The sequence below is a fragment of the Mirounga leonina genome, unplaced genomic scaffold (genome assembly GCF_011800145.1).
Source record: "Mirounga leonina isolate KUSES-001 unplaced genomic scaffold, KU_Mleo_1.0 Mir_115, whole genome shotgun sequence".
NCBI lineage: Eukaryota > Metazoa > Chordata > Mammalia > Carnivora > Phocidae > Mirounga > Mirounga leonina.
In genome coordinates, this window is record NW_023270268.1 from 31,847,845 (window position 1) to 31,875,248 (window position 27,404).

Here is a 27,404-nt window from a genome sequence, read left to right on the forward strand (position 1 = left end):
GGATCAATAACAAAAGATAAAAATCTGAGCCAAATGTAACAGGCTCAGCCCTGTTACAGGACAGGGGTTGCGGGGTCACGAGAAAGAGCCCACTCAAAAGAACTGGGGCTCTGGGTAAAAGAGGCTCATTGAGGCCTTCTGTTCACTGAGGCACAAGAAGGATAGGAGCACAAGCCCAGTCTCAGGAACCAGACTGGCAGGATCAAGGTATGAAGCAGGCCCCATCCACCCGGCAGACACACAAGGACAAGGCTTTCTACCTGGCATCTGTGACCTGGGTACCCAGGCACAAGAGAGCTTAGGAGGAATTACCCCCTCCCTGATGGAAGATGGCTACCGAGAGTGTGGCACCTCTGCCTGCAGGTTTAAAAGAGCCAAAATGTTGTAAACAAAAAACAAACAAACAAACAATTGATCTGCCAGTCTCCTTTTGAAAGGTGTGGCACTCATAAACAGCTCTGATGATACATTTGGGTAAAGGCTAATCTTCATTCATTCATGGATCATTTACTGAAAACCTGATACGTGCTAAATGCGGAGCTAGGTGCTGAGGAGACAAGGACAAATGTATTAATGTAGAGGTATTCACAGCCACCTCCTGTCCTTCTACCAACACTCCTAGCCCCTTTAAGGAGCTCACATATTAAACTTGTGGAGCCTTGTTGTGCTGATCAGGAGAATGGGTAGAAGAGAAAACTGGAAGACGTCAAGGGAGACCATATGATAAAGAATTGAGGCACAGATGACTGGAGGAGTAGAGAGCAGAGATCTGGAGGAGGGGAAATGGAGAAACAGAGAAAACACATGAGTGAGGATGGAGTTGAGGTGGTGAGAAAATTAGGAAAAGGTGGGTCAATGAATTGACTTGTGGATTTGGGGAGACAGATCATTAAAGGCCAGAATAGCATGGTGGGAGAGAAAGAGAGAGAGAGATTATAATTTCTGCCCATGGTCTCTTGGAAACTTTTTTGTGATTGGAATTGTGTTTTACTCTTGGATGCCACATGATGATAAAACTGCTTACAAGATGAGCCAGCTTTTTGGAGATTACAAAATAAGACATGGTCCCTGCCCTCCAGGTGCTCAGAGTCGAACAGAAGAACAGTCATTTAACAAAGTAAAACAATAAAACCTTGCAAGTGCTGTGTCCTACAGCTATATAGGGCATGGGGTGGCAAATGAGAGAGGCCACCTCAAGGATAGCCAGATGTTCTCTCCACTGAAGCTTAGAGGGGATTTTTTTTTTTTAGCTCCCAAATCAATGACCAAGAGCAACCTATGCCTCAGTGCTGGACAAGAAGAAGCAAAAAAATCCAAATTCCCTCCTCGAACTGATCAGAATTCTATCACCTCCCATGCTCACCAGAGTGTTGGGCAGTGGCCCACTTGGGCTCACTGAGGGCTTCCTTTTTCGACTGAGTGCTCCCTGGGCAGGACATATCTTCTTTTCTACTCCAGTATCCCCTAAACAAAGGAAAACGTGTGTAGACTGAGGTGTTAGCATAAGAGAACTCAGTACCAAATCTTGTAAGCATGGAAGGGGAAAACGGATGAATGCTAAATGAAGCCTGAAATTATACATGTGAAACACAAAGTCAGCCCCAGAGCTGCTGTAGTATTATAGCTGAGGTTTGCATTGAGTTTGCTACCCCCAGGCAAAGGGAGGACTTAGAGTTTCCAAGCAGGGCTGAAGCAATCACTTTACTGGTTTGTGCCAGCCAAGTGACTCACTCTCAAACCTGTTTAATATGAAACAGCATTAGGAGACTGGATATAGCCTCAGGGAGATCAGCTGCTAACCAGCTCAGATTATAGCTGCAATCCCTCAAATGCGGCCACTTAGAAGTGTCTCCACATGTCTTCAGTGGCACACAACACTGTGCAGGAAAGACACTGTCCTTGAAGTAGAAAGATCAACGATCTGGTTTCCAGTCTGTAGCAATTTGTCATGTGACTTAGGCCAGCCTCATCTGGAAAATGAGGCTGATGCCTTGTCCATAAAATGGGGCAATACCTTCCCTGCCCACTCCCTGTGGTCGTTTTGAGCACTGAATGAGAAATATGAAAATTAAGCGAGGTGATGAAAATGGCAGAGAGCTGTGTACCAGGTATTACCATTACACACAGTATCATAAATCTCCTTTTATGCTTTCATTCGTACTACAGGGAATTTCCTTAAATGGCAGGAATGAGGAAATAAACACAACAAGAATTTTGCTTCATACTTTAATATCAACAGCGTTGAAAGCACCAATTTAGCCAGTTATTGTGGACTTTTGTCATCCAGGCAGTAAATTGGAGTCTTCTCAAGAAGATTAGAGCTCCCCTCCTCAGTGTTATCTGAGGCTATCCATCAGACCATCTCTGATATTTTCCAGCAAGAACTTTAAAGAGATCCCTGTTAGGGAAATTTATCAAACTATTTCTCCCATTTGCATTACAGGGACAAGAAAATGAACAAAAGGATGTATCTTTCTTTGTTTTCTTCTTCTCCTTCTCCTCCTATTGTCTTTCTCCTCGTCTTCTTTCTTCCTTTTTTTTTTTCTACTCCCATTTCTATCTTCCGAACTGTGTGATGTGGGTGAGGTGAGTGAAGCACTTGCCTGGGATGGATATTTTAATTGGGCGCCAAAAAAACCTCAAAAATCAAGATAAATATATATACATTTTTTTAATTTTTTAATTTTTTATTTTTTAAAGATTTTATTAATTTATTTGAGAGAGAAAGGGAGAGAGCATGGAGCATGAGCAGGGGTGGGAGGCGGAGGGGAGGGGCAGAGGGAGAGAAGCAGACTCCCCTGCTGAGCAGGGAGCCTGGCTTGGGGCTTGATCCAAGGACCCCAAGATCATGACCTAAGCTGAAGGCAGACACTTAACCACTTAACCAAATGAGCCACCCAGGCGTCCCATATACATTTTTTTAAAAGATGTATTTATTCATTTGAGAGAAAAAGAGAGCGCATGTGTGTGAGCAGGGGGAGGGGCAGAGAGAGGGGAAGAGAGAGAGAGAACTCCAAGCAGACTCCCCACAGAGTGCAGAGCCTGAAGTAGGGCTCAATCCCAGGACTCTGAGATCATGACCTGAGCCGAAACCAAGAATGGGATGCTTAACTGACTGAGCCACCCAGGCACCCCAGGATAAATATATTTTAATGAACATTTTTAAAAACAAAATTAATGCCAAAAAACCATGATGAGCAAAATATCAAAATTTTAACTAAAATCAGTGGCAGTGCCATGCCAGGACATATTGAAGCCTGAGGCAAGAGGAAGAAATCAGTAATACTGATCTTGTCTTTACTTAAGATTTGCTTTTTTGGGCATCATGGATTTTTGCCTTAATTTTGATGCATCATAGATAGCAATTTTTTTTCTTTCCTGGTAGCACCTAAAATTATAGTTTGCCTTAGTATGAAGGGCATCTTAAGTTTGGTTAAATGTTTTCCATGTGGTATGTAGAACAAGCATGACTCCTGGCAGTCAAACTCAGCTTGGCTTTGTCTCCCACCGTTTCCAAGCATGAATTCAGTGGAAATCACCTTCCCTGCTCCTGAATGCTCTGAGTCTCATGGCTTTTCTGCTCACTCTTAAATAATAGACAAGTCCCACAGTCATTTTAAGTCACAAACACAGTCTCAGTTTAGCAATTACAATGCATAATCCCCTGAGCTAATCAAAACTCACAATTTCACTTAGTGGTAAATCTCTCCCTCCACCAGCCCAGGCAGCTGGCAACAGGCAAAGGAAGTAGGGCCTTCTACTGTCTGCTCTCTCTATCTCTCTTCCTCACCCACTTAATACCTGCTGTTTTATTCCCCCCCCTCCCACCCCCCTGCCGCCAACCTGGTAAGGACTTGTTAGTGAAGAGAGGAAGGAGATATATTAGTTCTTACCTGACTAGGTGGCTTCACATTCTCTGGGCCAGGAAGATGGTTAATGTGGACCCCTTCTCCTTGGGGCATCTTCATTGGCTCATCAGTGCTTCCTTCTACCTCCAGGTGTCTGGAATGTTTGTCCCATTTGATGGTGGGTACATGGATGTTTATTATATCATTAACTCTACTTTTCTGTATGCTTTATATATTCTAAATTTTCTTTTTTCTTTTTCCTTTTTTTAAAAAAAGAACTGAGAGAGAAAATAAGGGGGGAGAATCCCAACTCTACATGAAAACCTTTGCTGGATAGAAACCTCTCTCTTCTCTCTCCCTCCTTCCCTCCCTCCCTCTTTCTCTCTCTCTCTCTCTCTCTCTCTCTCTCTCTCTCTCACACACACACACACTCTCTTTCTCTCTCTCTCATTTTACTACCAGCCATTCCTGCTCTCCTGACCTTCATTTTTATCACCTCTATAGACCTATAAAAATAAAAGTTTGTCTAGATGAAGATAAACTTCTTTGCCCTGTCACATGCTAGTTTATTTCTCACTCCTTCTGAATAAACAGAGCAATCTCCCACTGGTTTCTAGTTTCTTCAAGAATAAATGGCCCTGGCTAGCATCCAGTCCACTCCCAGTCCCCTGGGAACTCGCCGAGAGAACTAGAACATCTCTGCCCTCGACCTCTAAGGCAGAAATCAACAAGAGTCCCAGGGCAAGAAAGACACTGTAAAAACAGCAGTGCCACCAAAGGCAGAAAACATTTACACTCACCACTGAGAGTCCCACTATACTGCCTGTCTCCAGGCATTGGAACTGAAGCGAGAAGAATGTTGCAGAGGCTAACCAGTTGTCCCCACTTTAGCAAAATAATTGCCTTCATTGTTTAGCTTCACAATGCTGGGGATATATTGTTTATATCCTGGAGCACTCATTTTCCATACCAAGTCTTCAATATTCTGCTTTATTGGTAATGTGTAGTTCTACTTTGCCTTCAGGGATCTATAGAGGTTGAAACAGGGAAACAATGTGAATTCTCACACATTCCAAAGGGCCTGCCCAGATTCAGGATGTCTGAAGCAAAACACTTTTCCAACATGACAAGTTTCGGGATCACAAGGAAGAGAGAAAACAGCTAGCTGTGGGCAGATATTGTAGATAAATCCACAAAACCAATGCAGATTCCACACCCTTCAAGACTAAGGCTGGTTTTCACAGTTGGGGAGTTGCTTGCAACAGCTGGCTGGGCCTGGGAGGCAGAGCATTGAGAGTGGGAGTAACAGAAGGGGGATGGGCCGAGTGACAGGCATCCGTTGCAGGAGTCAAGTCTGTACTCACCAATTTCCCGCACTTCCTTCAGTCTCCTTCTAATATTCGTTCCAGAGGGATTAATAAAATGAACAGAAAATGGTGGTAGATGAGACAAGTTTTAAAAAATGCGAAAAGAGTGAAGAAGCTCACAGTACAGAAATGGAACTCCACTGCACCATAAACTCAGATGGAGAAAAAAAATCACATCTTTATTTTCACTAACCTGTAATGTAACATTTCCTTCGATTATAAATGGAGGCAATAAACCACAGCAGTCTTAGTAGTACTGATGACTTTGTCACTAGTAGAATTTATGGGTATTTTCAATTAATAATCTTTATGGTTGTTGCAAATATCTTGAACTATCATTTTTGTTCACCATTACTGTGAAATTATGATAGTAATTAAATTTGTCATGAGATCTTGATATTTAATCTGTTAACAAAGAAGCATATATAAATTGTTCTACACATTTGTTTTAATATTTTGATTACATATTCCAATAATTGGTTTCCTTTGTGATCCTATGTATTTTATGAAATAGATTTTAGAACATTATTCTAAGAAGAGATCCATAGGATTTATCAAACTGCCAAAGGGGTCTATGGATGCAAAAACATTAATAACTCTTTCATTAAGCAGTTGCAGACTAGAGGGGATAGGGGGTGGTGCAGAATCCTATCAATCCAAATCCAAAAATGTTTGAAAAAGGTTTTGGGGAAAAAAGGTGGAGAGGGGTCAAGATATAACCTTAGGTAGTGCCTAGGGGCTATGCAATTCACTAAGTAATGAAACAAGTTAAATTCCAGCTGAAAGGCATGTATTTAGGGATTCTTTTGGTAAAAAGCTCAACTATATAAGAAGGGATCCAACTTGTCAGAGTGTAGTTCAGGAGGAATAATTCTAGATGGTGAACCTAGATCTAGGGCCCAGTGCCTAACCACTAACAAATAACTCAAATTTGTAAATACATAATAGTGTCTCATCTTCTCCAAGTAACTAATGGTAACTCAGTTGGGTAAGCATCCTTTCCACTCTGGGAAGAAACCTAGAAATAAAAATAATAGAAGCCCTTATAACCAATTTTCACTTAAATTATTAAATTAACTAACCTTCTCCATTCCTTCTAACCTACCAACTGGTCTTAAGGCACACTGAACACTTGCAGCCAGTGGGCCTCTCTCTAGCACACTGGCACATTCTCAAAATGCAATAATAAGAAAATAAATAACTCAATTAAAAATAGGGCAAAACCCACCCAATTATTTTGTTTATATATTTACTTAATGTGGGCTCCATACTGGTCTTGATGCAAACATAGGGCTTGAACTCACGACCCTGAGATCAAGGTCTGAGCCAAGATCAAGAGTTGGACGCTTCACCAACTGAGCCACCCAGGCACCCCTAAACCCATCCAATTATTAAGGCCCACTAGATAGCTATCTCTCGACAATACAGTAATCAAAACAGTGTGTTATTGGCAAAGGAATAGCCAAATGGATTAATGGAACAGAGTAGAGAACCCAGAATCGGAGCCATACAAATATGTCCAAATAATTTTTTAAAGTAGACTTATTTTTAAGCGGTTTTGATTTATAGAAAAATTAAGCAGATAGTACAAAAAGTTCTCATATACTGTACCCAGTATCCCTCATTATTAACATCTTATATTAGTATAGTATATCTATTACAATTAAGCAATAAATATTGATACATTATAATTAATAGTGTATTCAGTGTCATAGTGTATTCAGATTCCCTTTGTTTTTAGTTTTCATGTCTCCTTAAGCTCCTCTTATCTATGACAATTTCTCAGACTTTCCTTTTTTCATGACCTTGATAGCTTTGAGGAGTACTGGTCGTATGCTTTGTAGGATGCCCCACTTTTAGAATGTGTCTGATGTTTTCCTCATGGTAGGACTGGAGTGATGGGTTATTGGAAGGAAAATTACAGAAGTAAGTGCCATTGTTATCACATCATTTGAAGAGTCAATATTTATCAACATGATTTATGATTTTGATGTTGAGTTGGGCTGAGGTAGTGTTTGTCAGATTTCTCTACTATAAAGGTACTTTTCCCCTATTTTCAGACTATAGTCTTTGGAAGAAAGTCACTATGCACAGCCCACCCCTAACTAGGGATTTATGTTCCTCTCCTTGAGGACAAAGTATCTGCATCAATCATTTGGAATTCTAAGTGGGAGACTTATCTATTCTCTACTATTTATTTATTATTCAATCATTTATCTCAGTATGGGTTCATGGATATTTATTTTGTACCCTGGATTATAATCTAATTCTACTTTATTTTTTATTCAAATTGTTCTAACCTTGGTCATTAGGAGCTCTTCTAGTTGGGTTCTGTGCACATTTGACATACCCCCATCCGTGTGTTTTTGGTTTTTCTTTAATCACTTCCTTACTTTCTGATACTACAAAATGCTCCTGGATCATCTTATATATTTTCTTCCCTAGTTCTAGGATAAACCGTTTCTCTAAGGAGCCCTATTCTTCTTACTAGAGAATGGTATTAGAAACCACAATCTGGGGATCAGGTGTACTGCTTGCTATTGGATGCCCAATTGATTTCTGACATTCAAAAGCTAGTCAATACAGGAAGGATAACCATTTCAACAAATGGTTCTATAGCAATTGGACATCCAAAGGCAAAGAAAGAAAAGGGAAGAAGGAAAGGAAAGGAAGGAAGAAAGGAAAGAAGGAAGGAAGAAAATCAACATAAACCTAATGTATTTTTGTAAAAAAATTAACTCAAATGAATCATGGATGTAATGTAAAATGGAAGACTGTAAAACTTCTGTAAAAAAAATAGTAGAAAATCTTCAAGATCTAGGACTAGGCAAATAGTTCTTTGACTTAACACTAAAACATGATCCATAAAAGGAAAAATTGCTAAACTGGACCTCATGAAAAGTAGAACTTTTGCTTTGCAAAAACTCTATTAAGAGAATGAAAACAGAAACTACTAGAGAGTGGGAGAAAATACTTGCAAACCACATTTTGACAAAAAACTAGTACCTAGAATATACAAAGAAATCTCAAACTCAGCAGTGAAAAAACAAAGAATCTAATTAGAAAATGAGCCAAAGACATGAACAGACATTTCACCAAAAAGAATATACAGGTGATAAATAAGTACATGAAAAATGTTCAGTGTTATTAACCATTAGAGAAATGAAAATTTAAATAATGACATATCACTTTCGATAAATGAAAAATATGTTCACACAAAAACCTGTATACAAATGTTTCTAGTAACTTTTTTTTTTCCATGATGGCCCTGAACTGGAAATAATCTAGATATCCTTCAACAGGTGAATAGTCAAATAAATTGTGGTACATCCATAACATGGGATAGTACTCAGCAATACAAAGGAACAAACTAATGATACATAACACTTGGATGAATCTCCAGAGAATTATACAGAGATCAGTGGCTTCCAGGAGCTGGGGTTGGGGGAAAAATGTGGAGTGATTGAGTACAAAGGAGTAGCACTAGGGAATTTCGAGGGGTGATAGAAATATTCTCTATCTTGATCATGGTAGTGGTGGTTGTATGTCTGCAAGTGTTTGTCAAAACTCATAGGACTGTACACTCTACACTCAAAAAGGGTATATTTTGTTGTCTGTAAATTATAACTTAATTTTTAAAAACATGAAAAATGAAGAAGCTTTTAAAACCAATTTCCACTTAGTTCAATTACTAGATTAACCAACATTTCCCATTCCCTCTGTAAAATATACCAGTTGGTACCCAGGACCCTTATAGCTGAGCACTTACAGCTAGTCCCTCTCTAGTATACTGGTATTTTCTGCTCCCACTAGTTGAGCATGACACATACCAAGAATCAGTTGCATTTGTTTCCAAATCTACAGATGTTAGTTGTGTTTGCTATTATAATTACCTAATGTAATTAAATATGACAAAAGACCATGAAATCTAAGTGTGGAAAGGAAGGGTTATTGTTTCTATGAAAATTAGGATGAATGCTTTAGAAAGACTAGCTAATGGAAACTTACTAAAAAAAATTTTTTTTTACATATTTATTTATTTTAGAGAGGAGGGGGAGAAAGAGAATCTCAAGCAGACTCCTCGCTGAGCACGGAGCCGGATGTGGGGCTTCATCTCACGACCCATGAGATCATGACTTGAGCCAAAAATCACGAGTGGTATGCTTAACTGATTGAGCCACCCACGTGCTCCTAAAAAAATTCTCTAAAAAAATTATTTATTTATTTATTTATTTATTTATTTGAGAGAGAGAGAACACGAGCAGAGGGGAGGGGCAGAGGGAGAGGGAGAAGCAGGCTCCCCGCTGAGCAGGGAGCCTGATGCGGACTGGATCCCAGAACCCTGGGATCATGACCTGAACTGAAGGCAGATGCTTAACCCACTTAGCCACCCAGGTGCCCCTAAAAATATTCTTAAACTGTAAGTTTAAGTTAATGAAAGATTGCAAGGAAATATAAAAACCAGTCCACATTTACATTGTTTTGCAAGTGGCTTAAAGTTTTTGCTCCGTTTTCACATAATCCAAACTAGAATCATAAAGGATACTAAATGAGAGTGGTTAATGCAACAAAGATGTTTTGGAACTCCAATTAACAGACTCAAACTCAAAGAAAGAGTATGGAAAATGAAGCATATTTATATGTTCTAAACTAAACGTTTATATCTTCTTAACATTTAACTGAAAATGTTGAACTGTGTATGAACTATTACTTATGATTCTTCACTTTTGCTGAATTTACCAGCCAATCTTACAGTCTCTAAATAAGAGTGAAGAAGTGACTCAAACCTAAGATTTAACACCTTCTGTGTTGAGTACTAGAATAAGTTATTTTTTAATCCCCTTTGCAATTTGGATATATTTTATTTGACAGGGGGATACTTGAAATGTTGAATTTAGACTTGTGATTTTAATTTTAAATGTTTAAAGGCATTTAATTGACAGTAGACTGGGGATTTCAATTTGAGACATGTAAAAGTTGAATTGATTATGTTTGTAAGCTGTGTTTGAATTTTTCAGAGAATCTGTGGTACTAAATCTATAACTTCTGAGTTATTAGGTTTGTAAATAGAGTTTAAGTGCTTAGGAATATTGGTTTATTAGAATTGTAAGCTTGCTTTTTGAATGTTTGAAGTGCTTTAAAGAATCAAATATATTACATTTGTAGCTGTAGTTTGAAAAGTCCAAGAATTTAATCGAGTTAATAATAAATGTTTAGGGAACTTAATCTACCATATTTATAAGCTAATTTTAAGTTATAATTGGATACATTTATAAATAAAACCATAAAGTTTAAAGTTAAAATTAAAGGTCTAAGAAAAACTAGATTTTAAAACTGGATACCTTTGATAAATTTGACATTTATTAAACAAAAGTAGCTCTACATGTTTTGGGGTATTTTTTCTTTCAGTATACAAAGGCTTGCCTTGTACATTAAAAAATTTAAATGATGAAATAAAGAATCAACTTCTCCCACATTCTGGTTCTCACAAAAACCAGCTCATTAACATTCAAGCAAAGAAAATCAAACATTTTATACACAGAGTTACCATATGACCCAGCAATTCCACTGCTAAATATATAACCAAGAGATATAAAGGCATATATCCATACAAAGACTTATACATGGATGTTCATAGTAGCCTTATTTGTGATAGCAAAAACCAGAAGCAACCCAGATGGCCATTAGGAGGTAAATGAATAAATGAACTATACTCTGGCCATACAATGGAATATTATTCAGCAATAAAAAGAAATAAAGTACTGATACACAAATCAGTACATGGATGAACCCTGAAAATATTATGCCACATATATGAAAGAAGCCAGATACAAAAGGCACATGTTGGGCGCCTGGGTGGCTCAGATGGTTAAGCGTCTGCCTTCGGCTCAGGTCATGGTCCCGGAGTCCTGGGATCGAGTCCCACATTGGGCTCCCCGCTCTGCGGGACGTCTGCTTCTCCCTCTGCCTCTCTCTCTCTCTCTCATGAATAAATAAATAAAATCTTTAAAAAAAAAAAAAAGGCACATGTTATATGATTCTATTTATACGAAATGTCCAGAATACTTATCAATACAGAAAGTAGATCAGTTGGTTGCCTATGGCCAGGAGGAAGGATGGGTGGAAATGAGAGTGGCTTAACAGTATGGAGTTTCTTTTGGGGTTGATGAAAATGTTCTAAAATTGATTTTGATGATGATTATACATCTCTGTGAATATAACAAAAACCATTGAATTGTACAATTTAAATAGGTGAATTATATGCTATGTGAAATAGGCCTTGAAAAAGCTGTTACAGGAAGGAACGTGGGAAGGAAGGAAGGACAGAAGGAAGGAGGGAAGGAGAAAACAAAAAGAAAAGAAAGAAAATCAAACACAAACTTCGGACTTTTCAGATTTCCCAGAATAACCACATTACCCCTATGGGGAAACAGTATCTCTGGAGTCTCTTGCACAGATATCCAACAACTTTATTCTGTTGTGGATGTCCTGCTTTTTCACATCGTGCTCTTATTAAAATCTTGTGTGGTACATCCCAGTGAGCCTAGGTCACATACCCTCCCCTAGCTACAAAGGATGTGGGGAAAATGAGTTCTGACTTCCACCTTGAGAGTCAGGACTCCTAACAGTAGAGATTCCCCAAATAAAGGAAAGCTATGCAACAGGTGCTGGGAAACTATAAGAATGTGACAGACTGTTCACTATGTTCAGCCACATGTGGAGAGTGAGTTAAAGGGGACAAGATGGGAGGCAGAGAAACCAGTTAGGTGGCTAGCTAGTACATGCCCACAAAGAGAACATAGTGATCACCTGAACTACCAATAACTGAGGAAGCAGTAATAGAGGCAGAGAGGAGCAACCAGATTTGAGAAACAATTTGAAAGAAAAATCAAAACTTGGAGATTTGTTCCATAAGAGAGATGAGGAGCAAGAGATGTTAAGGATTTCTGGCCTAAATAACTGAGTGGATATTAGGATCTTGACCTAAGATAAGAAAGGAACAAGTGATGAGGAACAGGTTGGGGAATTAGGGGAAGGAGAAGGGAATACACTGAATTCTATATGTTATTGGTTTCTAATATAATTCCATTGTGGTCAGAGACCATACTTCATATGACTTGAATTCTTTTAAATTTATTGAGATTTGTTTCAGGGCACAAAATCTGGTCTATCTTGATAAATATTCTGTGTGCAACTGGAAAGTATGTGAATTCTGTTATTGGAAGGAGTGTCATACAATTGTCAATTAGGTGAAGTTGCCAGATAGTGTTATTTAAGTCTTCTCTATCTTTGCTGATTTTCTGTCAATTTGTCCTATCAATTACTGGGAGGAAGGTATTGAAATCTACAACTATTGATTGTAGATTTGTCTATTTCTCCTCACTCGTATCTATTTTTCCTTCATGAATTATTAAATGCATAAAGACAATTATTATGTCCTCTTGATGAATTGACCCCTTTATAATATGAAATGATTTTCTTTACTCCTTGTAATATTCTTTATCTGAAATATTTTCTTTTGACTAGTATTCTTTTGTTTGCATAGTAAATCTCTTTCTATTCTTTTGCTTTTAACCTATTTGTGTCTATGCATTTGAAGTGCATTCCTCATAAGCAGCATCTTGTGTCGTCTTTTTAACCCAGTTTTGGCCTTTTGGTATGACTTCAAGATCACTAATCTTTTCTTTGGCAATGTCTGATTTGCCATTAATCCTATCCAGTGCATTTTTTTTTTTTTTTTAGATTTTTAAAAAAATTTATTTATTCATGAGAGACAGAGGCAGAGGGAGAAGCAAGCTCCCCGCAGAGCAGGGAGCCTGATGCGGGACTCGATCCCAGGACCCTGGGATCATGACCTGAGCCGAAGGCAGACGCTTAACTGACTGAGCCACCCAGGCGTCCCGTATCCAGTGCCTTTTTATTCAGACATTGTAGCCTTCATTTCTAGAGTTACAATTTGGCTCTTTTTTTATATCTCTCATGTCTCTTTAACTTTTTGAACATTTGGAATACAGTTACAGTAACTGTTTTCATGTCCTTGTCTGCCAATTCTAACATCTGTGAAAGTTCTGGGTCTGATTTTGAACAATTAACTTTTTATTATGGGTTGTATTTTATTAAATATGACCAAATCTCTAGTTCTATTATCAGTTTATGAGAAGAAAAGGGGTAGAGAAACATGTTAACACACAGGGATACAATCAGTAAAGTGCAGAATGTGGGGAAACACCACAGGACAAGCAATCAATTCCGTCAACATACAAAATGCAAGGAAAGAAAAAAGTTTAAGAGATTTTAACCAAATGCAATGTGAGGACCTTGTTTGTATCCTGACTTGAAGAAATAAACTACATAAAACATTTATAAGAAAATTGGGAAAATTTGAAAATGACTAGATGTTAAGAAATTGTTAATTTTTAAAGATATTATAATGGTTTTGTGGTTGTTATAAAAATAGACTGTATTGTTTAGAGACACATAGTAAAGTACTTACAGGTAAAATAATATACTGCTTATGATTTGCTTCAAAATAATCCAAGGAGGGATGAAAAGGTGAGGTTCAGATAGAACAAATTGGTTAAGGGATGGTAACTATTGAAACTGAGTAATGAATACACAGTAGTTCATTATATTATTCTCTTTACTTTTGTAATATTTGACATTTTTTCACAGTTTTAAAAAATCAGATGTTCTGTGTTTGAGAAGCCTTGCTCTATCCTCTCCCTACTCCTAATAGAATCAATTGTGCTCAGGACTGTTCCCCTACCGTCCAAATAAATTAAACCCTCATTTATCTCCAAACCTTTCTCCCTAATTGGCTATAAACCCTTGAGAGCAAAAATTGTCTTATTAATTTTCTATTCTTTGTATTCCCACCACCAACCACAGAGCCAGGGTGCTCAATAAATGGTAGCAAATTGGCAGCTCTCTAGCCCCAGTTCACCAAGGTGCCCATGACAGAGAGGCTGACTCTATCCTATTAAATCAGATTTCCAGTTAGGTGCTCTGTCCTTTATAAATTCAAGTCATATTGCATATAAATGTATGGCAAAGGAACCAAAGGAGTCCTTATGTAAAAACTCAGGCAATAAAACTGTCAAGACAAACCAGGAATCCAGCAGGGATTGGCAGGGTCAGCAGTACTGAAACTGTTTTATAGTTCACTATGTACTTCCTCTTCTTACAGGTATGCATTGCTCTGTGACCTTTGCAAAGTCCTTCTGTCCTGCCCTGCCTTTCTCATAGTACTGCTCTAAGTCTTAAATGATACTGTAATGCATTTAAAAGGGTTTATTATTTTTTTTTTTAACTGGAAAGTTTAAAGCGTTATGGCTTCCTTCCAAAGCACTGAGGCATCTCATGGAGCACATCAGTTTAGCTACTGGAAAAATTGAACTTAGATGAAATTTTCAGTAAGCAAAGTCTGTTTCCTTGCAATATAAATATACACACAGCACCTATTCCATGTTGTGCTAGGTGCTGATGACAACGAGCGAGGATAGCCCAGGTGCCCAGGACCTCTCCTCATAGAAAACCTAATCCTTGGCTCCGCGGTGCTCCTTACTCATACTGTTCAATCTCCTGATTGACTTATTTATTAAGTTATCCATTTGCTTATGTATTTATTGATTACTATTTTTAATTAAGAATTTTACAAATACATGCTGATTGGAGGTTCCTAATTCTGGGGTAATTTCCATTTGTTCTTGGGGAGGGCATGATAATGGGCAGGTGGCCTTTGACTTCCTGTGGTAGTCACCAGGAGGATAATTTTGGGACGCCGTTCCCAGCCTCTGTCTTCCCTGCTATGGATGAGCTTTTGTTTTTACCCACTTTACATAGCGTTAAATCTGGGGTGTGGTTATAAAGGTGTGTGTCGGAATAATTCATTAAGCTGCGCTTTGGGTTTGTATGGCTTTCTCTATTTGTCCTAAATTTCGTGACAACAGTTAAAAAGAAATCTCTCTTCCTTCAAAACTCACGCAACTTGTTCACTTCCCAAGGAAATGTGGCACAGGGCGGGCCACTGGGAGGGAGCATCGGAGTGACCAGGAGTGTCGGTCAGTAGCCAGGGCTGCGTGTCTGCCACCTCCCCCCGTCAACGGAATCAAGCGGTCGGCTCCACGAGGGTAAAAGAGCTAATGAAGATAACAATAACAACGATTACAAAATGACAATGGCAATAAAACCCCAGTAATAACAAATCCGAGCGAGAGATTCACATTCGACAGACGGTTGTAAGCACCACAAATCCCGTCACCACTGGGCCGCCATACCGAAGACCCCACGGGCAGCGGGCACCGCGGCTCTCGCGGCGCCCCTGGCGGCCCCCTTCCCGGCTCCGGCCGGCGGGGTGGGCGGAGCCTGGCGGGCGGGGCGGGGCGGGGCGGGGCGGGGCGGGGCGCCGAGCCCGCGGCGGAGGGCGGGCACAAGGGGGAGGAGGTGACGGACGGGCGGCTGGGCGGGGCGCGCTCGGGCCTCAGCTCCTCGCACGCCGCGCTCGCAGCCCAGACCCCGCGCCGCCGGGAGTCCTGGTGGCGAGCGCCGTCTGCGAGCCGAGGCAGCAGCTGGAGGAGGAGCCGCGGGCGCTGAGGTAGGCGCGGGGACGCCCGCCGCGCGGCCTGGAGCCCGGGTGCCTCCGGCCCTGCCCGAGGGTGGTGGCGAGGCCGGGGGGGCGGCGCGCGGAGGCCCGAGCGGGCGGGGCCGGGGCCTGGGGGCGGGGACCGGCCTGGCCGGCGGGGCCAGAGGGGCCGCGCGGCGCTGGGCCAGCGGGCAGAGCCGTGGGAGTCGGGGCTTGGGGCGGCGCGGGCTCCTGTGCACGCCCAGCTCGGTCCCGGGCCGTGGCAGCCCGGGAGGTGTGGAAACCGCCTGCCCCGGGGGGCACCCACGGAGCAAGGAAGGCGGGGGACGGCCTTGTCCCTCCCACTTTTGGGGCTCCCAGGCCAGTTCGCCCGCACAGCCCTCGGGAACTTGTTAACAGGAAAGCTTGGCAGAAAAACAAATGCCAACGTTTTGGAAGAACTGAGAGTCACGTCGTTAGGCGCTGAGGCTTTATTTTCCTTCCCCGCCCCCTGCCCAGCCTCAGCCCGACTTGGCCAAAGAAGGATGTGTCACCAGCTCGGGGCCTCGGGCGGGATCCCCGGCCTGGCTGAAAGCAGGAGTACCTGAAACAAAGGTAAACGGAGGCCGGGCACACCCCGGCCCTGCCGTGCGGCCGCCCTCGGACCGCCTCAGCGGGTCTCCCCCGCGCCGACCCGGGCCGCCGCCTCGGAGGGGCTTTCTCCCGGGGGACCTCTCGATGGAAACCAGCTGGCCGGGCTTGGAGTTGATGTTGCATCTGAACTGTGTTGTGCTCACATTATTCCCAATCCCCCCAACTCTGGTAAAGCTTAAGGAAATTTTACCCAGTTTTAGTGGTCAGCAAATGTAAGGGAGGATAAATGGCTGTTTGTAAATTATAATGTATTTTCTTATTAGGAAATGGTCTGAAAACACGAAATAAAAATTCTTAACACGTAAGCAGAAAAGAGTGATTTGTAGTGCCTTCCAAAATCTGAAGACGTGTTCCTTCTCAAATCATTTATGTGTGCAAAGCATCCCCCCAACCTTTGGTGCCAGGCATTTTTCTTTGTTCTTTATTAGTCTCAGGCCTCAGTTTCTTGTAAACAGAGCACCCAGTGCTGAGACCCTAAGAATTGCCATACTAGGTCAGGGCATGTGGATCCTGCTCAGTAGGCAGCAGCACTGTTTTCTTTCTTGGTGATACCATTAAATATTATCTCAATTTCATTCCTTTCAGAAATATCCATGACTTTTCGTGAAAGCCTTTTAAAAATCTATAGACCACTCCTAATTTATACATAAAATCTGTTCATATTTTTGCATCCAAATGGCTCTCCTATCCTCTCTGACGGAAGAACTTGAGATGGTGTGGGGAAAACTTGGATCTTTTATAAATCTGGGAGCTCAGAAATTGAGGACAGGGGAAACAAAGTAAAGTTTTTTTAAAAATAGAAAGCTTTGAAGAAGTCTTTATCAGGACCAGCCTGGCTGTTTAGTTCAAAAATAGTTGTATCCACTAACAACCTGAATATTAGTAAGTTAAAGATCTATTTGTATTTTTAAGTATTTGCATATTTTAAAATGTAGTTGACATTCTGGACAGTGAAGGGGTTATCTGACTTTATCTTAGTCTAAATTAATTTTACCTTAATGTCTAGCTGAAACCTGCTGCCCTAAGAGAGTGAAAGTTCTGTTTCAGCAAGAAGGGAATAAAAGAGCTGAGTAATTTTGGAGTATGGAGTACTTGAGGGGGGCACTTGTTCAAACCATAACTTTGCTCTTAAACTTTTCATAGGCTCATTACCTTTGGCAAGCATAGTCTCCCCTGATTTAGTTCCTGTCACCTTTGAATACACATCTAAAGCTGTTCTTAACATATTCCCCTCACATGCATGCCTTACCCCTCAAAAAACCCCACCACCTGGGGTAGAGTTGATCCCTTTTGGGTATTACCGTTCTTTAAATTAGGGGTTTTCATCTCTGGTACTGTTGACATTTTGGACCAGGTAATTTTTTGTTGTGTAGGGCTATCATGGTCATTACAGGATGTTTAGCAGCGTTCCTGACCTCTACTAAATAGGTACCAGTTGTACCTCCCCCCACACACAATTATAACAAATAGTCACACAAGCTACACAGTTGTGACAATCCAAAATGCCTCCAGATATTGCCAGATATCCTCTGAGAGAGCCAAAATCACCCCCAGTTGAGAACCATTGTCCTAAATAGACTGTTGCCTTAACACCAGTGATCCTGCATTGTCTTCATTTGCTTATGTGTTGATTTTCTCCGCTGTCCTAAGGTTGAGGGCAGAACAGTCATTCATTTATTTACCAAATATCTGAGGAAGGGCATACTTTGCCAGCCAGATGCTAGTTCAGGTCTGGGGATATAGTGGTAAAAGCAGCTGGTGTGGTCTTTGCACTCCTGGACATTATAGTCTAGAGAGAGTGACAGATGCACGCATGTATAATGATACAGATACTTCATTACAATTGTAATAAATTCTGGGAGAAATACAGGGTACTCTGAGTACATAAAACAAGGGTCTTGACCTAGTTTGAGAACTAGGAAAAGTTTCCTTGGGAAATGACCTTTAAAGTGAGGTGGACATTGAAGGATAAATAGAAGTTCTAAAGTGAAGCATAGGGGGACAATATTTCAGGCAGAAGGAATAGGACCTTTTCTGGGAACACAGAGGCCAATGTGGCTGGAACATGGAGAGTGATAGGAACAGGGTGAGACAAAATAAAAATCTGGAAAAGTTGGTAAAGGCTTTCTTTGAGCAGCAGTTCTCAGTCCAGCCTATTCATCAGAATCACAAGAGGAACTTAAAACAGTACTAGTGCCTGGCCCATTAAATCAGAATGTCTGCAGTCTGCAGTGGATCCTACTTCCCTCCCCAGCTGCCATTTTCCCCACATTTTCCAAAGGGATAACCACTAGTACTAGTTTTGTGTATTGTTCTAGACATTTTTTTGTCGGCATTCAAGCAAATGCATATTCTTAGTTCCTCCTGTTGTTTACCCTAATGGTAGCATACTGTACACACTGTTCTTTTTTAAAGATTTTATTTATTTCAGAGAAAGAGATAGCACATGAGCGGGGGCGGGGTGCGGTGGAGAGGGAGAAACAGGTTCCCCGCTGAGCAGGAAGCCCAACATGGGACTCAATCCCAGGACTATCTGGGACCATGACCTGAGCCAAAGGCAGCGGCTTAATTGAGCAATCCAGGCACTCCTGTACACACTATTCGTGTTTGCAACAATGTCTTGGAAATCTTTCCATTTCAATATATAGTTTTCTTATTCTTTTGAATGACCATATAGTATTCCATTGTATGGATATACCATAGATTATTTAACCATTCCTTTATTGGTGGACATTTAAATTGTTTCTAATAATTTACTATAAGGAATAGTAAAGGCATATGCCAGTTCATGTGTGTGAATATATCTGTAGGATAAATTCCTAGAAATGGAATTATTGGGTCTAATATGTACATATGCACATAAATGTTGGTGTGTAAAAGGATCAGTATGGTCATATTGGAGAGAATGGTTTGGAGAGAAATGAGTGCTTGTGGGAAACAACTGACCCTAATTAAGGTTACTGTGTGCTGTAGACTGCATTTTGTCCCCCCACAATTGAATTTTGAAGCCCTTACCCCTATGTGACTAAATTTGGAAATAGAATCTTTGGTAGGTAATTAGGGTTAAACAGGGTCAACAGGGTGCAGCCCCAACTCAATAGAATTGGTGGCCTTATAAGTAGAGGATGTTGGAAAGGCCATGTGAGCTCACAGTGAGAAGATGGCTATCTGCAAGCCAGGAAGAGAAACTGACCTTGCCAGACCTTGACCTGGGACTTCTGCCCTCCAGAACTGTGAGAAAATACATTTATGTTGTTTAAGCAATCCAGGCTATGGTATTTTATTATGGCAGCCTGAGCCAATACACAGTGGAGAGGTAGAAGAGAAAAGATGGTAGCTGGGACCATGGTGGTAGCAGAGGAGATGGAGATGAATACAGGAGATATATTTAAGAGGCATAATTGAAAGGACTTTATGAATGAGGGAGAAATAAGTGAGTAGGATGACTCCCAGGCTTGCCCAACCAGGTGAATGGTGGGGTTGTTATCTGAGGTAGAGAACACTGGAAGAATAAATAGTTTTGAAGTGGGTATAAATCACAGTTCACTTTGGGACTGGTGAGACCTCTGAGTGGAGATTGCACTTAAGCTTTTGATAATTCAAATCCAGAGCCCAGAGGAGTGGGCTGAACTGGGGACCCATATTTAGGTGTGAATTGAAGGGTGTGGATGGAATTACCCAGAGCAGAGGTTGGGAATCTGTAGCCCACAGCTGGATCTGGCTTACAGATGTGTTTTGTTTTTCCCATGGAGTGTTTTTTGTTGCTTAATTTTGAGTTGCCAATAATTTAAAATCTGAAGATTTCCCATGAAAATCTAGATTTGGGCCTTTTCTTTAAAAGTGAGAAGATGTAGCACTACTAAGCTGGCTTTCCTGTATGGCAACAGTTGGTTGGAGCTAAGTCACCACTGATCCCAGCTGCTTTCTAATTCACCAGAGTCCACCACTCCCTAAAACTATGCCTGGCCTGCTTTGTTTATTTACTTCTCTGACCCTGTAGGCATTTGAGTGTGGAATCCCTGCTCTAGGAAGAGAATATAGAACTATGATTCTCATCTTGGCTGCACATTGGAAATACTGGATAATTTAAAAATACTGTTGCTCATATCCACACCAAAAATTTCTATTGCTGTTTACTTGTTCTAAATTGCAGCCTGGGATTTTTAAAAACTCCTCAGGTGGTTCCAATGAGCAGTGGAAGTTGAGTTGAGACCATTGACAGAGATTAAGAAGAGAAGAAAGCTCAGGCTCAGTGTTTCAAATTTGAGTAAAGGAGGGTAGCTCCAGGATAAGGGATGAGGTGGCCAGAGAGGTACAGTGGAGTGGGATCTTGCTTGCAGCTAAGATGTGCAGACTTAACCCAATACACTTGAAGGTGTTTTTAATTAGATGAGAGAGAACAAAATTTATTTTGCGTGTATACTTACTGTTTGTTTTGTGTATACCTGTATATGTGTATGCTGTTCATAACTGCCTAGAGTTATGTATACAAAAAACAGCTATGCTTTATTTAATGGGCCATTTAAAGGATTCAAGAGTAATTTAATCTATGCTTGACTTTTGTCTTAGGTGTTTACTTTAGAATCTAATTCCAGTTTAAGTTGTATCATAAAAGGCATATTTAAAAAAGAGAAGAGTTATCAAGTAAAGATGTAGATTGAAAATGATCAGTTGAATTTAGCAAGATGGAGTCTTTGACCTCAGCAAAACCATTTTAGATTGGAAGAGGCAGAAACCAGATTGAAGTGGGTAGAAAGTAAGGAAGTGGAAAGGATAAATGTTGGGGAAATCTTTTGAGTTTACCTTAGAAGGGGAGTGATGAGGGAAGGTCACGTGTCTTCTATGTATGGTAGGTGCAGTCTGCGTTGGTTACCCAAATGCTTCTAACTCTTGAGGGAGGTAACTGACTACCCTTCACCCCCATTTCAGAGGGGTCTTGCTTGTATTTGTTTTGGAAACTTTGTGCTTTTCCACTGAGGAGATTTTGCCAGGACCTTTGAGACTCAGATGTTAGTGATTAGGCCCTTAGTCTCTTTCTTATCTGAAAAGCCACAGGGCTCCTAAAGGCCAGCGGGGTTCCAGTGACCCTGACATCATCCTACCATTGAACTGATGAACAAAGATCAAATTGTTGTCATGTTGAAAATGGAATACTTGGCTATGTCAGGGAATATGTATCTAGCTTTCAGATTCTCAGGAGCAGTTTTAGCAGCTGTATTTTTTTCCATTTAACTTGATATTATAGCTGGTTTTCCAGTTGCATATATGTAAAATTTCTCATACTTTGAAATCTTTATCATTGATGCTGATTAAAGGGTCTGGATAGAAGTTGGAGGAGACCCTCACTGAGCTCAAAGAGAACACTGAACAAACTGGTTTCCAAAAGGTTGTGTGAATGCTGGAATGTAGTTACCTTGAAGACCTTGGATTAGAGTGGCTGTCCAGAGTGGGTTGTCATGCACATGGCCTCTACCAATCTGTCTCATTTCTGCCTCATTGGCGACTTTAACCTGGCATAGGAGGTTTAAAGAGTTGTGATCTACAGCAGAACAGAAACCATAGGGGTTGGAAAATGTCAAGGATTTATTACTGAGGAATGGGGTTTGTTAGTTGAAGGCATAAGCCCCATTGCTATACTCTTTTTGCAAATAAGAGTGTCATCCTGTGAGGGATTAGTCTTCATAGCTGCTATTAGTTCATCCGTTAGGTGGATGATGGTTGACTTCTGTATAAAGGATGCCTTTATGATATAACTAACAGCCCTTGGTCTACAAAGGTTTATACTGGGAGTCTATGATAAGAAAATATTTTGTCTAGAAACTTCTATGTGCTTGGGCAATTGTAGGAATTCCACCATCATAAATAAAGTAGATAGAGGTAAGATAGAGGTAGATAGAGGGAAAAGTTCATTGCCAAGGTGGGCCAGAGCTTCTTTGGTTTGCAGAAGAAATAGGATGGTTGAGTGGGCAGTAGACTTGCAGTCAGTTCTTGGATGCCAAGTCTTGATCTGTCAAATGTCAGCTGTGTGATTTTTGTGTGTGATTTTTTTTTTAAATTGAGTTAAAGTTCACATAACATTAAATTAATCAGTTTAACCATTTTAAAGTATACAATTCAGAACTTTCAGTACATTCACAGTGTTGTGCAACCATCACCATTAATTACAGAACATTTTTGTCACCCCAAAAGGAAACCCTGTACCCATTAAACAGTCACTCCCCATTTCTCTCTCCCCGTTCCCTGAAAACCACCAATCTGCTTCTGTCTCTATGGAGTTGCCTATTCTGGACATTTCATATAAGTGGAATCACACAAATGTGATTTATGTGACTGGCTTTTTTCACTTAGCATAATTTTGTACAAGGTGCATTCATGTTGTAGCATGTGTTCCTTTCTTTGAATAATAATCATTCCTTTCTTTGAATAATAATTCAATTGTATGAATATACTATATTTCGTTTATCCATTCATCAGTTGATGGGTATTTGGGTTGTTTATTCCTTTTGGCTATTGTAAATAGTGCTACTAAGAGCATTCATGTATAATTTTTTGCTTGAATACTTGTTTCAGTTCTTTTGTGTACATACATAGGAGTGGAATTGCTGGGTCATAGATAATTCTGTGTTTAACTTTTTGAGAAACCACCAAACTGTTTTCCATAGCATCTGCACTATTGTACATTTCCACTAGCAATGTTCTGAAGTTCTAGTTTCTCAACATCCTTGTCAATACTTGTTATTTCCTGTTTGTTGTTTTTTAAAGAGTGAGTGAGAGCAAGAGAGGGGAAGAGGAGGAGAGGGAGAGGGAGAATCTTAACCAGGCTTCATGTCCAGCACCGAGCCTGATGCAGGGCTCAGTCTCACAACCCTGAGATCATGACCCAAGCAGAAATTGAGTCGGACACTTTACCAACTGAGCCATCCAGGTGCCCCACTGGTTGTTTTTTTTTTTTTTTAAGTTTTTATTTTAATTCCAGTCAGTAAATATACAGTGTTATATTTCAGGTGTACAATATAGTGATTCAACAGTTCTATTCATTACTCAGTGCTCATCACAAGTACACTCCTTAACCCCCATCACCTATTTAACCCCCCCACACACCCTCTGGGGGTTTTTTTGGTTGTAACTGTCCTAGTGAGTGTGAAGTAATATCTCATGATTTTGATTCATATTTTCTTAATGACTAATGAAAGATGTTGAACATCTTTTCATGTCCTTTTTGGTCATCTGTATATCTTCTTTGGAAAGATGTCTATTCAAGTCCTTTGTCCATTTTTTAATTGGATTGCTTGTCTTTTTGTTAAGTAGTTGTTAAGGGTTCTTTATATATTCTGGATACTAGACCCTTGTCAGATATATTATTTGCAATACTATAGGCTGCTTTTTCACTTTCTTGATAGTGTCCTTGGCACACAGGTTTTAATTCTTCTTTTTTTTTTTTTTGCTGTATCCTGTGATTATTTTTTAATTTTTTTATTGTTAATCACCATACATCACATCACTAGTTTCAGATGTAGTGTTCCATGATTCATTGTGCATAACACCCAGTGCTCCATGCAGAACATGCCCTCTTTAATACCCATCACCAGGCTAACCCATCCTCCCACCCCCCTCCCCTATAGAACCCTCAATTTGTTTTTCAGAGTCCATCATCTCTCATGGCTCGTCTCCCCCTCCGATTACCCCCCCTCATTCATCCCCTCCTGCTATCTTCTTCTTCCTTTTTTTTTCTTAACATATATTGCATTATTTGTTTCAGAGGTACAGATCTGAGATTCAACAGTCTTGCACAATTCACTGCACTTACCAGAGCACATACCCTCCCCAGTGTCTATCACCCAGTCACCCCATCCCTCCCACCCTACCCCCCATTCCAGCAACCCTCAGTTTGTTTCCTGAGATTAAGAATTCCTCATATCAGTGAGGTCATATGATACATGTCTTTCTCTGTTCGACTTATTTAGCTCAGCATAATACCCTCCAGTTCCATCCACGTCGTTGCAAATGGCAAGATTTCATTCCTTTTGATGGCTGCATAATATTCCATTGTATATATATACCACATCTTCTTTATCCATTCATCTGTCGATGGACATCTTGGCTCTTTCCACAGTTTGGCTATTGTGGACATTGCTGCTATAAACATCGAGGTGCACGTACCCCTTCGGATCCCTACATTTGTATCTTTGGGGTAAATACCCAGTAGTGCAATTGCTGAATCGTATGGTAGCTCTATTTTCAACTTTTTGAGGAACCTCCATACTGTTTTCCAGAGTGGCTGCACCAGCTTACATTCCCACCAACAGTGTAGGAGAGTTCCCCTTTCTCCGCATCCCCGCCAACATCTGTCATTTCCTGACTTGCTAATTTTAGCAATTCTGACTGGTGTGAGGTGATATCTCATTGAGGTTTTGATTTGGATTTCCCTGATGCCAAGCGATATTGAGCACTTTTTCATGTGTCTGTTGGCCATTTGGATGTCTTCTTTGGAAAAATGTCTGTTCATGTCTTCTGCCCATTTCTTGATTGGATTCTTTGTTCTTTGGGTGTTGAGTTTGATGAGTTCTTTATAGATTTTGGATACTAGCCCTTTATCTGATATGTCATTTGCAAATATCTTCTCCCATTCTATCGATTGTCTTTTGGTTTTGTCGACTGTTTCCTTTGCTGTGCAAAAGCTTTTTATCTTGATGAAGTCCCAATAGTTCATTTTTGCCCTTGCTTCCCTTGCCTTTGGCGATGTGTCTAGGAAGAAGTTGCTGTGGCTGAGGTCAAAGAGGTTGCTGCCTGTGTTCTCCTTTAGGATTTTGATGGACTCCTGTCTCACATTGAGGTCTTTCAACCATTTGGAGTCTATTTTTGTGTGTGGTGTAAGGAAATGGTCCAGTTTCATTCTTCTGCATGTGGCTGTCCAATTTTCCCAACACCATTTGTTGAAGAGACTGTCTTTTTTCCACTGGACATTCTTTCCTGCTTTGTCGAAGATTAGTTGGCCATAGAGTTGAGGGTCCATTTCTGGGCTCTCTATTCTGTTCCATTGATCTATGTGTCTGTTTTTGTGCCAGTACCATGCTGTCTTGATGATGACAGCTTTGTAATAGAGCTGGAAGTCCAGAATGGTGATGCCGCCAGCTTTGCTTTTCTTTTTCAACATTCCTCTGGCTGTTCGGGGTCTTTTCTGGTTCCATCCAAATTTTAGGATTATTTGTTCCATTTCTTTGAAAAAAGTGGATGGTATTTTGATGGGGTTGCATTGAATGTGTAGACTGCTCTGGGTAGCATTGACATTTTCACAATATTTGTTCTTCCAATCCATGAGCCTGGAACGTTTTTCCATTTCTTTGTGTCTTCCTCAATTTCTTTCATGAGTATTTTATAGTTTTCTGAGTACAGATCCTTTGCCTCTTTGGTTAGATTTATTCCTAGGTATCTTATGGTTTTGGGTGCAATTGTAAATGGGATCGACTCCTTAATTTCTCTTTCTTCTGTCTTGTTGTTGATGTACAGGAATGCCACTGATATCTGTGCATTGATTTTTATATCCTGCCACTTTACTGAATTCCTGTATGAGTTCTGGCAGTTTTGGGGTGGAGTCTTTTGGGTTTTCCACATAAAGTATCATATCATCTGCAAAGAGTGAGAGTTTGACTTCTTCTTTGCCGATTTGGATGCCTTTTATTTCTTTTTGTTGTCTGATTGCTGTGGCTAGGACTTCTAATACTATGTTGAATAGCAGTGATGATAGTGGACATCCCTGCCACGTTCCTGACCTTAGGGGGAAAGCTCTCAGGTTTTCCCCATTGAGAATGATGTTCTCTGTAGGTTTTTCATAGATAGCTTTTATGATATTTAGGTATGTACCCTCTATCCCTATACTCTGAAGAGTTTTGATCAAGAAAGGATGCTATACTTTGTCAAATGCTTTTTCTGCATCTATTGAGAGGATCATATGATTCTTGTTCTTTCTTTTGTTAATGTATTGTATCACGTTGATTGATCTGCAGATGTTGAACCAACCTTGCAGCCCAGGGATAAATCCCACTTGGTCGTGGTGAATAATCCTTTTAATGTACTGTTGGATCCTATTGGCTAGTATTTTGGTGAGAATTTTTGCATCCATGTTCATCAGGGATATTGGTCTGTAATTCTCCTTTTTGATGGGGTCTTTGTCTGGTTTTGGGATCAAGGTAATGGTGGCCTCATAAAATGAGTTTGGAAGTTTTCCTTCCATTTCTATTTTTTGGGACAGTTTCAGAAGAATAGGTATTAATTCTTCTTTAAATGTTTGGTAGAATTCCCCTGGGAAGCCATCTGGCCCTGGGCTTTTGTTGGGAGATTTTTGATGACTGCTTCAGTTTCCTTAGTGGTTATAGGTCTGTTCAGGTTTTCTATTTCTTCCTGGTTCAGTTTTGGTAGTTGATACATCTCTAGGAATGCATCCATTTCTTCCAGGTTATCTAATTTGCTGGCATAGAGTTGCTCATAATATGTTCTTATAATTGTTTATATTTCTTTGGTGTTGGTTGTGATCTCTCCTCTTTCATTCATGATTTTATTTATTTGGGTCATTTCTCTTTTCTTTTTGATAAGTCTGGCCAGGTGTTTATCAATCTTGTTAATTCTTTCAAAGAACCAGCTCCTAGTTTCGTTGATCTGTTCTACTGTTCTTTTAGTTTCTATTTCATTGATTTCTGCTCTGATCTTTATTATTTCTCTTCTTCTGCTGGGTTTAGGCTTTATTTGCTGTTCTCTCTCCAGCTCCTTTAAGTGTAGGGTTAGGTTGTGTACTTGAGACCTTTCTTGTTTCTTGAGGAAGGCTTGTATTGCTATATACTTTCCTCTTAGGACTGCCTTTGCTGCATCCCAAAGATTTTGAATAGTTGTGTTTTCATGTTCATTGGTTTCCATGAATTTTTTTAATTCTTCTTTATTTCCTGGTTGACCCATTCATTCTTCAGTAGGATGCTGTTCAGC

General features: G+C 40.3%; 1 protein-coding gene across 1 annotated transcript in view; it reads left to right on the plus strand.

The window, feature by feature from the left end:
* The first annotated feature begins 15,679 nt into the window (after positions 1–15,679).
* The window catches only part of PPP2R3A (protein phosphatase 2 regulatory subunit B''alpha), a 214,723-nt gene continuing 202,998 nt past the window's right edge, over positions 15,680–27,404 (plus strand). Inside the window, exons 1-2 of the mRNA XM_034995190.1 lie at positions 15,680–15,809; positions 16,296–16,391. The gene's annotated coding sequence lies outside the window, so the exon portion shown is untranslated. The remainder of the gene's footprint in view (positions 15,810–16,295; positions 16,392–27,404) is intronic.